This window comes from Mandrillus leucophaeus, unplaced genomic scaffold (assembly GCF_000951045.1).
Source record: "Mandrillus leucophaeus isolate KB7577 unplaced genomic scaffold, Mleu.le_1.0 Scaffold825, whole genome shotgun sequence".
Lineage (NCBI taxonomy): Eukaryota > Metazoa > Chordata > Mammalia > Primates > Cercopithecidae > Mandrillus > Mandrillus leucophaeus.
The window spans coordinates 163,751-177,429 of record NW_012108975.1 but is presented as its reverse complement, the minus strand read 5'-3'; the positions used below and the strand labels follow the sequence as shown (position 1 = coordinate 177,429).

The 13,679-nt window shown below is 39.6% G+C and overlaps 1 pseudogene; it reads right to left on the bottom strand.

Annotated features, from left to right (window-relative positions):
- Positions 1 to 12,269: 12,269 nt before the first annotated feature.
- LOC105530476 lies at positions 12,270 to 13,161 on the bottom strand (annotated as a pseudogene).
- Positions 13,162 to 13,679: the final 518 nt, after the last annotated feature.

Genomic DNA, 13,679 nt, shown 5'->3' with positions numbered 1-13,679 from the left:
TCCCAATTAGCTGGGACTACAGGCGCACACCACCATGCCTGGCTAATTTTTGTATTTTTAGTAGAGAAAGGGTTTCGCCATATTGATCAAGGTAGTCTCAAACTCCTGACCTCAGGGGATCCACCCTCCCTGGACTCCCAAAGTGCTGGGATTACAAGTGTGAGCCACTTTGCCTGGCCTTTTTTGTTTTTTAAATGTGTGTGTTTTTTTTAACCAAGCAGATGTATTCTGGAGGAAAACCAGACACCCTTCCTGCTTAAGAATTAGTTAACTATAATGTATTGGTGAGTTGAGTTTATAGTCTTTTGGTGGGGGTAAAAGGGCCCTCAAAATCATAGCAGGTTTAGTTGTAAGGCCTTGAAGAGTATTTGGTTTACTCTTTAGCTTTTTCAATATATATATATTTTTATTATCCCTTGGGTGCCATTGTTGCTATTGAGAAACTGTTGGTATAATTGTCCTTACTGTAGACAATCTGTCATTTCTATCTGGTGGTTAAATTTTTTTTGTCTTTAGTGTCTTGCATTTTCACTGGAAAGTGACTAGGTATAGATTTCTTATCCTACTAGCAATTCTTTGTGCTTCCAGAAACTATAGCAGTTTTTGGAAAAGTCTCAGCAATTATATCTTCAAATATTGCCTCTTTCTCATTTTTCTTTTCTTTCCCTCTTGAATGGTATTTAGATATGTTGGACATTCTATTCTGTCCTCATGTTGCATAACTTCTGTTTGATATATTCAATTTTTATATCACCATGCTACATTTTGTGTATTCACAGTCCTCTTTAGCTGATCTAATCTGATATTCATCCATTGAACTAATTTCAATTATTGTGTCTTTTATTTCTGCAGGTTCTGTTTGATTCTCTGTAAAATCTGATCTTATTAAAAAAATGGTGGTAAAATACATATAACATAAAATGTACCGTTTTAACTATTTGAAAATTTTTTTTTTTTTTGACTGTGTTTTGCTTTGCTACCCAGGCTGGATTGCAGTGGTGCGATCTTGGCTCACCACAACCTCTACCTCCTGGGTTCAAGCGATTCTCCTGCCTCAGCCTCCCGAGTAGCTGGGATTATAGGCACCTGCTACCACACCTGGCTAATTTTTGTATTTCTATTAGAGATAGGGTTTCGCCATATTGGCCAGGCTGGTCTCAAACTCCTGGCCTCAAGTGATCCGCCCACCTCGGCTTCCTGAAGTGCTGGGATTACAAGTGTGAGCCATCGCTCTTTTCATACTGTTGTGTAACCATACATGACCACCGTCCATCTCCAGAACTCTTTTCTTCTTCCGCACTGAAGCTCTGCATCTGTTAAACTATAATTCACCGTTTGCCCTTTTCCTCCAGCCCTTGGCAACCACATTTTACTTTCTGCCTTTATGAGTCTGATTACTCTAGGTTCCTCATATAAATGGAATCATATAGTATTTGCCCTTTTGTCACTGGCTCATTTCATTTAACTTAATGTCTTCAAGGTACATCTGTGTTGTAATGTGTGTGAGAATTTCTTTTTTTTTTTTTTTTAAGGCTGAATGATATTTAATGCTGTGTACCTAGCCCATTTTCTTTATCCACTCATCTCTTTGTGGACTACTTTGGTTGCTTCCACCTTTTGGCTGTTGTGACTGATGATGCAGTGAACATGGACATGCAAGTATCTCTGAGTTCCTGCTTTCAATTCTTTTGAATATATATACAGAAGTGGAATTGTTGGATCATACAGTAATTCTATGTTTAATTTTTCTAAGGAATCACTATACTGTCTTCCATAGTGGCTTTACCATTTTATATTCCCACCAATAATGCACAAGGGTTCCAGTTTCTCCATACCCTCACCAACATTTGTTATTTTCTTTGTTTTATAATGCCATTTTCTTCTTACTATCATTGCCTTCTTTTTTTCTTTAAGCATATTAAACACAACATATTTGTTGCTGAGTAACCAGTTATCCCCAAATTTAGCAGCTTAAAACAAACAACATTTATTCTGAGTGTTAGAAATCTGAGAGTGTCTTAGCTGGGTGTTTCTAGCTCAGGGTTTCTCACAAGGTTCCAGTCATACTGCTAGCTGGAGCCCTTGTATTCTTCAGTGGATTTTAATTATTTGCAGAAATATGAAGTGTTTTGTGTGTTGAGTTTTAATTTGTGTGTAAATAGAATGTTGATACCGTAAAAATGGTTTTTTAGAAATCTTTATTCCATGTTAGCAGAAATTATATATGTAAAAAAAAAATCATTTTCAAGCCTCCTGGCTTGAAACCCCTGGCTCTTTAGAAAGCACTCTGCTTAATGTTCGTGATTTGATTGTTGACATTTAGTTCATGAAGTAGTTTAATTTCCATAAAAACTTCCTTTGCCTTAAGTTATGTCATTAGGAAACTATTAAGGATGATTGGTTTTTCAATTACTAAATTCATGCTCATGTAACAAGATTCTTGAAAGAGGTTATTATATTTGAAACACTGGAAATGGTATTTGCCAAAAAAAAAATGTGTTTCTACCTTGCAGGACCTTCATTGTAGTCAAAATTATGAAATTTATAAAAACTAATGTTAACTCCGTTTTGACTATAGGAAAAAAGTTATTTAGGTGAGATTATAAACAAGTGAATTTATTATGACAGAGTTTGATTTAGTAAGACAAGAAACTGTTCCTCACCAGTCCACTAGGGGATACTCCAGTACTTAGGAAGAAAATCCAGTTTCTGCTGTAACTTAAAAATTAGGCCAGGATCGAGACCATCCTGGCTAACAAGGTGAAACCCCGTCTTTACTAAAAAACATACAAAAAATTAGCCAGGCCACGTGGTGGTGGGCGTCTGTAGTCCCAGCTACTCGGGAGGCTGAGGCAGGAGAATGGCGTGAACCTGGGAGGTGGCTTGCAGTGAGTTGAGATTGCGCCACTGCACTCCAGCCTGGGCGACTGAGTGAGACTCCATCTAAAAAAAAAAACAAAAAAACAGGTCAGGCATGGTGGCTCACACCTGTAATCCCAGCACTTTGGGAGGCCAAGGCGGGCGGATCACTTGAGGTCAGGAGTTCGAGAGTAGCTTGGTGAACATGGTGAAACCCTGTCTCTACTAAAAATACAAAAAATTAGCCGGGCGTGGTGGCAGGCACCTATAATCCCAGCTATTTGGGAGCCTGAGGCAGGATAATTGCTTGAACCCAGGAGATGGAGGTTGCCAGTGAGTCAAGATCGTGCCGTTACACTCCAGCCTGGGTGACAGAACGAGACTCTGTCTCAAAAAAGAAACAAATAAACAAAAAAATTAAATCCCACTTGCTTACCTGGGAAAAAAAAAAAAAGCAGACATTTAGGGCTGGTTTGAGTTACTGATTTGACGATAATATTCACCTTTAGAAAGAGCCTACTACATTTTTTAAGTTTAGAAATTTTGTATGATTTCATTGGCCACTTTTTTCTGGTAGTGTTGCCTCAAATTGACTTCTTTGAGTACTTTAGAAAAACTGATTATTATATTTTTTTCTTGATACATGAAAATTATGGTTCCTTTTTTTTTTTTTTTTGGCAAGTTGTGCCCTTTTTTGGAAATTCAGAAAGGCTGATATTTGGTGTGAGTTTGTTATAATTTTCTCCATCATACCATGTATGCTGTTTAAATGTTTATCTAAGAAAAGTATGAAATATGATATGACCTTTAATATAGACAACAACACAGAAGATAATTCCTTCAGTTACCAAAGATATTTTAAGAGTTTAATGTTATCTTGATTTCTTTCTAGTAATTTAAGTAGTACTTCAGATAGACATAATGCAGTGTGACTTAACGCTTTAAAGAAAAATATGTAAAAAATTCTGTACTTGAAATAGCAAAATTTTAAGAAAATAATTCAGGCTCTTGTATTTATTAGGAAGAAGTTATCAGACTTAATGTTTCAGAACATACTTTGATTAACCAAAATTTATTGATTTACTTTTCCTAACCTAGTTTTAAAATTTTTTCTATGTGATATGATTGTACAATTTTTCTGCATGCCATGTGTTTCATTCTTTTATGTCTAGCACATAAGTAATTAAAGGTTAAGTGAATTGTCAGATTTAACTCAACCTGCTTGAGTTAATGTACTTGATTTTTCTGGTGCTTACAAGTACAACAAATGGGTGAAGTTGTGTGCCATTATGACAACGTGACTTGGAAAATGGAAATTCAGGCAGTGTGGGACAAGAACAGGGATATTTTATTTGTCCAGTGAAAATAAAAGTGATCTAGGATTTATTGAGAGTTTGTTGTAATTCGAGCTTGAGTGATAATTTTATAGGATGTTATGGAGATAACAGTGTTGGTGGAATGGTTGCATTTGACATTCCTTTTTTTTTTTTTTTTTTTTTGAAACGGAGGCTTGCTCTGTTGCCCAGACTGGAGTACAGTGGCACTATATCTCGGCTCACTGCATCCTCCGCCTCCCGGGTTCACCCCATTCTCCTGCCTCAGCCTCCTGAGGAGTTGGGACTACAGGCGTTTGCTGCCACGCCTGGCTAATTTTTAAAATATTTTTAGTAGAGACAGGGTTTCACCATGTTAGCCAGGATTGTCTTGATGTCCTGACCTTGTGATCCACGTGCCTCGGCCTCCCAGAGTGCTGGGATTACAGGTGTGAGCCACCGCGCCTGGCCACATTTGACATTCTCTTATCATATTTTTTGGTTTGTCTCTGTCTCCCCAATGAAATGAAATAGGAAACAGCTAGAGAGTGGTGGAATATTAGTAGTTGTGCATTTGGATAGATTGACTAGCATGCTCAAGATGCCAACTGTATCTACCTTTGGGAGAGTGAGAGCCAAGGTATTCCTGTGGATTGTTTTTTATAGCTAAATCTATAACTACTGAGTATAGGGATTGTTTTTCATAACTAAATCTATAACTACTGAGTATAGAGTCTCTGCTATATACAGTGACTAACCAAGGAGTGAAACATGATTGGTTCAAATATTTTGTTATATTTTGACTATAGGGGAATGGTAAAATGTCACAAAGTATCAGTTACTCTTCTACTTTATACTTTGTTTGCAATTAAATGTATTTTTCTTTTTTTTTTTTTGAGATAGAGTCTCACTCTGTCGCCCAGGCTGGAGTGCAGTGGTCGGATATCAGCTCACTGCAAGCTCCGCCTCCCGGGTTCACGCCATTCTCCTGCCTCAGCCTCCCGAGTAGCTGGGACTACAGGCGCCCGCCACCTCGCCTGGCTAGTTTTTTGTATTTTTTAGTAGAGACGGGGTTTCACCGGGTTAGCCAGGATGGGTATTTTTCTTAAAGAGAATATAAAAGCAAAAGAAAAACCATTTGTAATGCTTTTGCTTAGGTCCAACCTTAATTTGTATATGACAGTTTCCAGTTTTTTGTCAGATTTTCTGTCTCATTTCAGTTGAGTTAGTAATTGCTCCATCTGTCATTTAATAGGACACAGACTGTTTCTTAGTAATTTTTTGAAAACTCTGTAGTGATTTTTAAAAATCTTAACAGAGTGTTGATTATTTAAATGATAGCAGAATATGTGTATGTAATAGTGATTTCAGAGGCTGGGCATGGTGGCTCGTGTCTGTAATCCCAGCACTTTGGGAGGCCGAGGTGGGTGGATATCACCTGAGATCAGGAGTTCGAGACCAGCCTGGACAACATGGTGAAACCCTGTCTTTACTAAAAATACAAAAAATTAGCCAGGCGTGGTGGCACATGCCTGTAATCCCACCTACTTGGCAGGATGAGGCAGGAGAATTGCTTGAACCCCGGAGACAGAGGTTGCAGTGAGCCGAGATTGTGCCTTTGCATTCCAGCCTGGGCATTACGAGCGAAACTCCATCTCAAACGAACAAAAATCGGATTTCATACAGAAAGGTTAAGGTTCTCATACTATCATACAACATCTAATAATTTAATGCAGAAGAGTTGGAAAAGTATCCAGCCTTATTTGATTTTGAAAGTTAAGTGCAATCGTCTATTACCTTATAGCTGGCAGAAATCAGTGCTTATTCTTTCTAACTTTGGGTTTATAATCCTCATCCTTTGTGATATAGTAAGAATTATAAAGTACTGGGAAGACCATTAGTCTATCATTGGTCCATGACGGATTTCATTACTGTCATCATTCTGGGTTTTCTTTTCTGAAAGTGACCTTCTTCCTGTGGCCTTGGCAGTTGAGAGGACCACTGTTTTCAAGAGAACTGGGAGTGGCTTCCTATTTAAATAGGGACTAGCTGTGGTTAGAAGGGGAAGTGAGAAGTGGCTGGATTGCTGCTTCTACTTTTTCCTACTCAACCCTTCTTCCGCCCAACTCTATTACCAGGCCTAGGACCTTAAATTCTGGATATAATGGACCGTATCCTGGAATATTTTGTTATGGGAACTTTGGTGACAGAGTTTCTTATAACAGTGAAACTTTATGTGATATTGTGAAATATATATTTGGTCTTTATTCTGTTTCCTGGCCAAAAAAAAAACCTCCTAAAATTCTAGGACTCTCCCTAGTGATTAGAGCGTCTTTTGTATGCTAATGAGATGACTGGAGGCTGGGGACCCCTAGATAGCTTCAGGATGGGGACTGGTCATCTGAAAGACTGAGGAGAGGCTGATAGAAGGTCGGGACTTCAGCACTCACTCCTCACCCCCCCATCCCACCCCCACCCCCACATCTCTGTGGAGGGGAGAGAGGCTGAAAGTTAACCTCATCAACAATGGCCAGTGATTTAATCAACTATGCCTATGTAATGAAGCCTTCACAAAACCTGAAAGTACTGGGTTCAGAGAGCTTTGCAAGAGCTGAACACATGGAAGTTACTGAAGGACTCCGCTCAGCCACTCTTCTCCCACACCTTGCTCTGTGTCTTTTTATTTGGCTGTTCATCTGTATCCTTTGTAATATCCTTTATAATAAATCAGTAAACGTATGTAAAGTGTTTCCCTGAGTTCTGTGAGCCACTCTTGCAAATTAATCTAACCAAGGAAGGGGTTGTGGAAACCCCAGTTTATTGCCAATCAATCAGAAATGGCATCTGAAGTCTAGGACAGTCATGTTGGCCTAAGCCCTGGACTTGTGGAATCTGACACTATCTCTAGGTAGATAGAATTAGAATTGAGTTAAATTGTAAGACACCCAGCTTGTGCACTGCTTGCTTGGTGTGTGGAGGAAATAACCCCACACATCTGGTGTCAAATATTGTGCTGAGTGGTGAGAGTAGGCAAAAACACTTGGGGATTTTGTTTTTCCTATCCTCAGACTCCACTTACTGTTTGGTGGCTGTGTCACCCTTTATGAATGAACAGATGAATGTAGGTAAGGACTTCCTACTGACAAGGCGATTGCCAATTAAGATGTAATATGATACAAAAGTAGGGAACATTTAAGAAAGTAACATTTAACTTCTTGTGCTCTGAGAAATTCCCGGAGAGTCTTATTAAAATACCCTAGAACAGGGCTGGGCGTGGTGGCTCATGCCTGTAATCCCAGCACTTTGAGAGGCCAAGGTGGGCGGATCACCTGAAGTCAGGAGTTTGAGACCAGCTTGGCCAACATGGTGAAAACCCATCTCTATTAAAAATACAAAATTAGCTGGCTGTGGTGGTGCATACCTGTATTCCCAGCTACTCGGGAGGCTGAGACAGGAGAAACACTTGAACCTGGGAGATGAAGGTTGCAGTGAGCCCAGATCACACCATTGCACTCCAGCCTGGGCAACAAGAGTGAAACTCTGTGTCAAAACAACAACAACAACAACAACAAAAAGCACCAGAAAACAACATGAAGATTGTCATGTTTTGGCCATTAGTGTTCCATATCCTGAGAATGCAGAATTAAATTGGAGAGTTAACGTAATTCAGTCATTGTTATAACCTGTTAAATTAACATGTTGCATTTTGTTTAATTTTGAAAAATTAACTCATTAATATAGTTCAAGATTTAAGGGGTATACATTTAATCTCCCTGTATTTCTCTCCCTTTAGCCTCTTCTTTAGAGGCAATCAATATTCTCAGTTTAAATATGCTTCTAACATTTATTATTTAAAGGACTTCTTTGGTGTGTATGAATAAGTAAAGTTGATAACATGGATTCTAGAGTCAGACATTTTAAATTTTCATCTGCTCAACAGTTATTGAGCACCTGCGAGGTAGTTTTTTGGCACTGGAAATAACAGCACTGAACAAATCACAGCCTTCATGGAAATTACATTATAGTGGGTGGAAACAGGTGCTAACTAAATATTGATTTACTATATAATGAGATGATGAGTGGTAGGGAGGAAGATAGTACTGGGTAAAGGGAGAGAGAGTGATATAGAAGTGCTGTTTTATTTTTTATTTTATTTTATTTTTTTGAGAAAGAGCCTTCCTCTGTTGTCCAGGCTGGAGTGTGGTGGTGTGATCTCGGCTTACTGCAGCCTCCACCTCCCGGGTTCAAACAATTCTCCTGCCTCAGCCCCCTGAGTAGCTGGGATTACAGGCGTGTGCCACCACGCCCCAGTATTTTTTTTTTTTTTTGTATTTTTAGTAGAGATGGGGTTTTGCCATATTGGCCAGGCTGTTCTCCAACTCCTGCCCTTTGGTGATCCACCCATCTTGGCTTCCCACAGTGCTAGGATTACAGGCCTGTGTCACCATGCCCAGTGAATGTGCTGTTTTAGATTAGATGGCTGGGGAAAGCCTCTAATGGGGTAACATTGAGCAGATAATTACTGTCTGAAAGAGTCAAACTTGTGACTTTTGAGATAAAAACGTTTCAGGAAGAGGACCATCGAGGACAAAAGTCTGGAGACTGTATTTACAGTAGAGATGTATATCCTTCCAGAATGGCGGAAGAGGCTAGACTGGCTGGAGAGGAAAGCTGAAGGAGAATGGTAAGGGATAATATATAAGAGAAAAAAGAAAGTAAAAGAATTGTGTGGGAGTAGTGATGGGGATTGCTGATGACTGGTTATGTAGGGTTTGTATACCATAATAAGGAAGGAGGATTTTATTCTGAGTGGGATGGGAATCTTTTGGAGAGTTTAGATTTATAGGGTTCAGTCTAGCTGCTTTGTGGAGAGTAAACTCTGGGGGGCAAGGGTGAAAGCAGAGAGATTAGTTATGACTCTGAAATAGCCATAGAGTATACAACACTATACTAGATACAGTGAGCTTTATCAAATTTAGTTAGTATTATTTTTCCCCTAGATTTGATTTTTACCTCTTGAGGAATGGAGGTAAGAAGTAAAAATGAATTCATAATGAACATTTATATTTGTAAATGATAACTTTAGGAATTATAGTTAAAACTCTGGAGGGATTCAAATTTATACAGATCCCATATTTCAAGAAATATGGTAAAATTCCCCAAAGAAACTCCAATACCTTTTATAGTTATATTATAGCATACAATAATTTTTTTTCTTAGGCCTTCCAAAAAAGGGCTGTGTTGCACAGTTTTGACAAATTAAATATTGGGTGCTATTTTTTCCTCTCCATTTTGACTAGATGACATTTTGAATTTGAAACTTCCTTGGTTTCTCCAATGTATATCAAAGTGCTAGAAAGTATTTAAAAGGCAAAATCCTTAGACTTTAAGCAACCTAGTTGCTAGTGATGAAAATAAATGGAATATAAAAATGTCAACTTGGAAAATTTAAACTGACAGAATAATATGTTTGAATTTGCTGGCAAACCTGCTACATCTGGTATTGCAGAAAGGAGGTGGAACATGGGAAATCTGAAATTTGAGGATCTCAGAACTCCTAATACCTAACTGGGTGAATGAAGTCCCTTGAGTCAGAAATGAAATCACATGTAAGAGAGACAGAGAGACCAGACATGGTAAAGATGAAAATGGAAAACCAAAGTGGACACTGCAAAGTATGCTAAAATATAAATGGTAATGGGGCCGGGCGTGGTGGCTCACGATGGTAATCCCAGCACTTTGTGGGGGCAGGCAGATCACTTGCAGTCAGGAGTTCGAGACCAGCCTGGCCAACATGGCGTAGCCCAGTCTCTACTAAAAATACAAATATTAGCCAGGCATGGTGGCATGCACCTGTGGTGCCAGCTGCTTGGGAGGCTGAGGCCCAATAATTGCTTGAACCTGGCAGGCGGAGGTTGCAGTGAGCCTAGGTTGCGCCACTGCACTCCAGTCTGGGTGACAGAATGAGACTCTGTAAATAAATAAATAAATAGTATTGGAAGCAGAAGAGAAATGGGAAATGAAAGTTAAAGGGAAAGCCCGCCATATTGACAATACTTTAAATAAATATTTGCTGGATCCAGTCAGGTTTAAGAAAGAAGTTGAGGCCAGGCGTGGTGGCTCACCCCTTTAATCCCAACACTTTGGGAGGCTGAGGCGGGTGGATCATCTGAGGTCAGGAATTTGAGACCAGCCTGAGCAACATGGTGAAACCCCGTCTCTACTAAAAATACAAAAAAAAATTAGCTGGGCATGGTGGTGGGCACCTGTAATCCCAGCTACTTGGGAGGCTGAGGCAGGAGAGTCGCTTGAACTCAGGAAGCGGAGATTTCAGTGAGCCAAGATCATGCCATTGCACTCCCACCTGGGCAACAAGAGTGAAACTCCGTCTCAAAAAGACAAAAAACAAAAAAGAAGTTGAAATGGCTGGTAAACCCATGCACACATGCTCAAAAAGAATTGTGAAATAAGTTCCAAGGCTTGTATATATTATTCATTAAGTAGTTGTAGCCCAGAAGAGGGCATTGCTGATTTTTTTATTTTTATTTTTTTAAGACAGTCTCCCTCTGTCACCCAGGCTGGAGTGCAGTGGTGCGATCTCGCCTCACTGTAACTTCTGCCTCCCAGGTTCAAGCAATTCTCCTGCCTCAGCCTCCCGAGTAGCTGGGATTATAGACATGCCCCACCGTACCCAGCTAATTTTTTTGTATTTTTAGTAGAGACAGGGTTTCATCATGTTGTCCGGGCTGGTCTCAAACTCCTGGCCTTAAGTGATCTCCCCACCTGGGCCTCCCAAAGTACTGGGATTACAGGTGTGAGCTACTGCACCTGGCCCATTGCTAATTTTCTCTACTCTCAATTTCTATTAATTTGGTTTGCTTGTCTAGGCTTCCTAAAATAGGACTTATAAAAGTAGCTATTAAGTATTTCAAGTTAATGGTTTAGAAGGTAATTTTTTAAATTAAAAAAATAGTATTACAGAAGTAACTTTATCCAGGGAAAGCATTGTATATTCTTATTATTAAATTCTCATTATATCTCTTCATGAGTTTTTATTATTGCTAATAAAATAATGTATGTATAGCTACCTCGTTTAGTTAAAAACAATATAATGCTACCTTTAACTCAAACTTATGTACTTTTAATTTCTATTTAAAATAAGAAAATGTAATATGACATACCTCACTTTGGGTCATGAAATCATAAGATGTTTGAGCTGAAAAGTTTTTTCCATTGTGAACACATTTAGTTTTATAGCAAAGCAACTTATACAAAGCAACTTGTACACTTTTAACTTTTAAAACTGAGCATCATCTTTCCAGTGAAACAAGAAGAAAAATTTTAAAAATAAACAGGATGAAAATTACAATAGAGAATGTCAATTCCAAATAAGATACTACAGGTTTTGCTGATTCTTCCACTGAGTGGCAGGGCTCAAGTCATCATTAGGAGAGAATTTATTTTAAAAGTATTACCTTAAACTGCAAGGATGTGTGTCAGACATCTCAATTTAACATGCCAAAAGAGAAGCCATGTTGTCAAAATGCCCGCTTAACCCACCCAACCATCTCAAATCCACCCTTTGCTGACCTTCTCTAACCCCAGTTTTTAGAGTTTTCTTTCCCCTTTTTAAATAAGAGAAAGTAGACAGATGCATATTGGTAAATGCTAACTGTCCATATTCACATAGAGACACAGTATACTCTCTGAGTCCAGTATACAGAAAAAGGAGGAAAGGAACTAGAATTCTGTGCACTACCACACAGGGGCCTAGCACCCTCCAGGTTCCAGAAGAGTGAAGGGAGCAGGTTTTTCTTTTTTCCAACAGAGCTCGGTGGTGGTGATTCCATACAGTTTTTGTTCAGACAGGAAGGGATAAAAATGAATTTGGAACAGAAAGGGGTAGAGACTCTTATCCCATAATATTCTGCTCAAAGTATTTACCCCCCAAATAAGTTGAGAACCATGGTGTAGAGAAAAGAGACCTCAAGAGCAGGGCAAGTGAGCCCCAAGAGGGGCAAAAAAATAAAGACTGCAACTTGCTCCCAGGGACTGGAGAAAATTTTAAAAAGGAAGGTTGAATCCATCAATGTTCTATTAGTCATCTTCTCCTTCATCCTACTATCATTCCTCCCCTTCATCATCATCATCTTCTTCCTCATACCCTTCCTCAGTATCTTCTAATCCTTCTCCTCCTCCTCTTTCTTCTCCTCCTCTTCCTCTTCTCCTTCTCCTCTCCTCCTCCTCGTTCATCGTCCATATCGGGAACCAAGTAGTACTGTAATGGGATGGGACAAATGTCATCTTTGATTACCTTTCCTAACTCATCAGCACCCGCATCAGAATGGTCAGTAAACCAGGTGAAGAAGCTCTCTGGTGCCTCATGCTGCCTCTTCCTGCTGGCTTTATTCTGTGTTTGACTTGAATGTTTCATCACATCCTTTCCAGATTCCATTTGATTTCAGTGAACTTTGAAGATGGAATACCACTCTCATTCAGATGAAGTTCTTTGAAGAGAACTTTATTTTCAAAGGAAGGATTTTCATCAAACTAAAAGTCTATTCTGTAACCTGACTTAGTATCTTCAAATTCTGTCACTTCAGCTTTGGTCAGATAATGCAGTCCCTCTTCGTCCTTCTCCCTAAGCAGCGCAGACACTTGAGGATGGTTGACAAACGTTATAACCCCAAAACTTGGAATTTTGGTGATAAATTCTCACCTCTTCTGAAAAAAATGGTTGACAGAGTTTATTTTCTGTTCTGCTTTCAAAATCTCCTCCCTCAGTTCATTAAGCCTGTTTATTTCATTTTGTACTTCATCAGTATGTTCAGTTGCTTCCTGCTGCTCTTTTTCTCTTCTTCGGCAAGTCTAGAGAGGCTGATGATGTCTCTTCCAGTCTCAGAACAGGAGATGGTCTTGGTTTCTTCTTTTGAGGCGGGAGTGGAGACTGGCATTTAGGGGCCATGCTGCTAGGAAAGTTCGAGAATCAGACCACAAGTCTCCTTGCTCGTCAGGAGGAAGCTCAGAAAACTCTGAAATAATTTTAGAGTGATCTTTTCCCCTGCTCCCTAATTTTACAGATGAAGAAATGGAAACACAGTAAAATTCCCATATCTAGTTATGGCAGAGAAAAGACCAGAACTTTGGTCTTCTGGCTTCTGGTTTAGTGCTCTACGTTTTAACTTACGCTTGTATTATACTTTTTTTTTTTTTTTTTTTTTTTTGAGACGGAGTCTTGCTCTGTCGTCCGGGCTGGAGTGCAGTGGCCGGATCTCAGCTCACTGCAAGCTCCGCCTCCCAGGTTTATGCTGTTCTCCTGCCTCAGCCTTCCATGTAGCTGGGACTACAGGCGCCCGCCACCTTGCCCAGCTAGTTTTTTGTATTTTTTAGTAGAGACGGGGTTTCACCGTGTTAGCCAGGACGGTCTCGATCTCCTGACCTCGTGGCCCGCCCGTCTCGGCCTCCCAAAGTGCTGGGATTACAGGCTTGAGCCACCGCGCCCGGCCT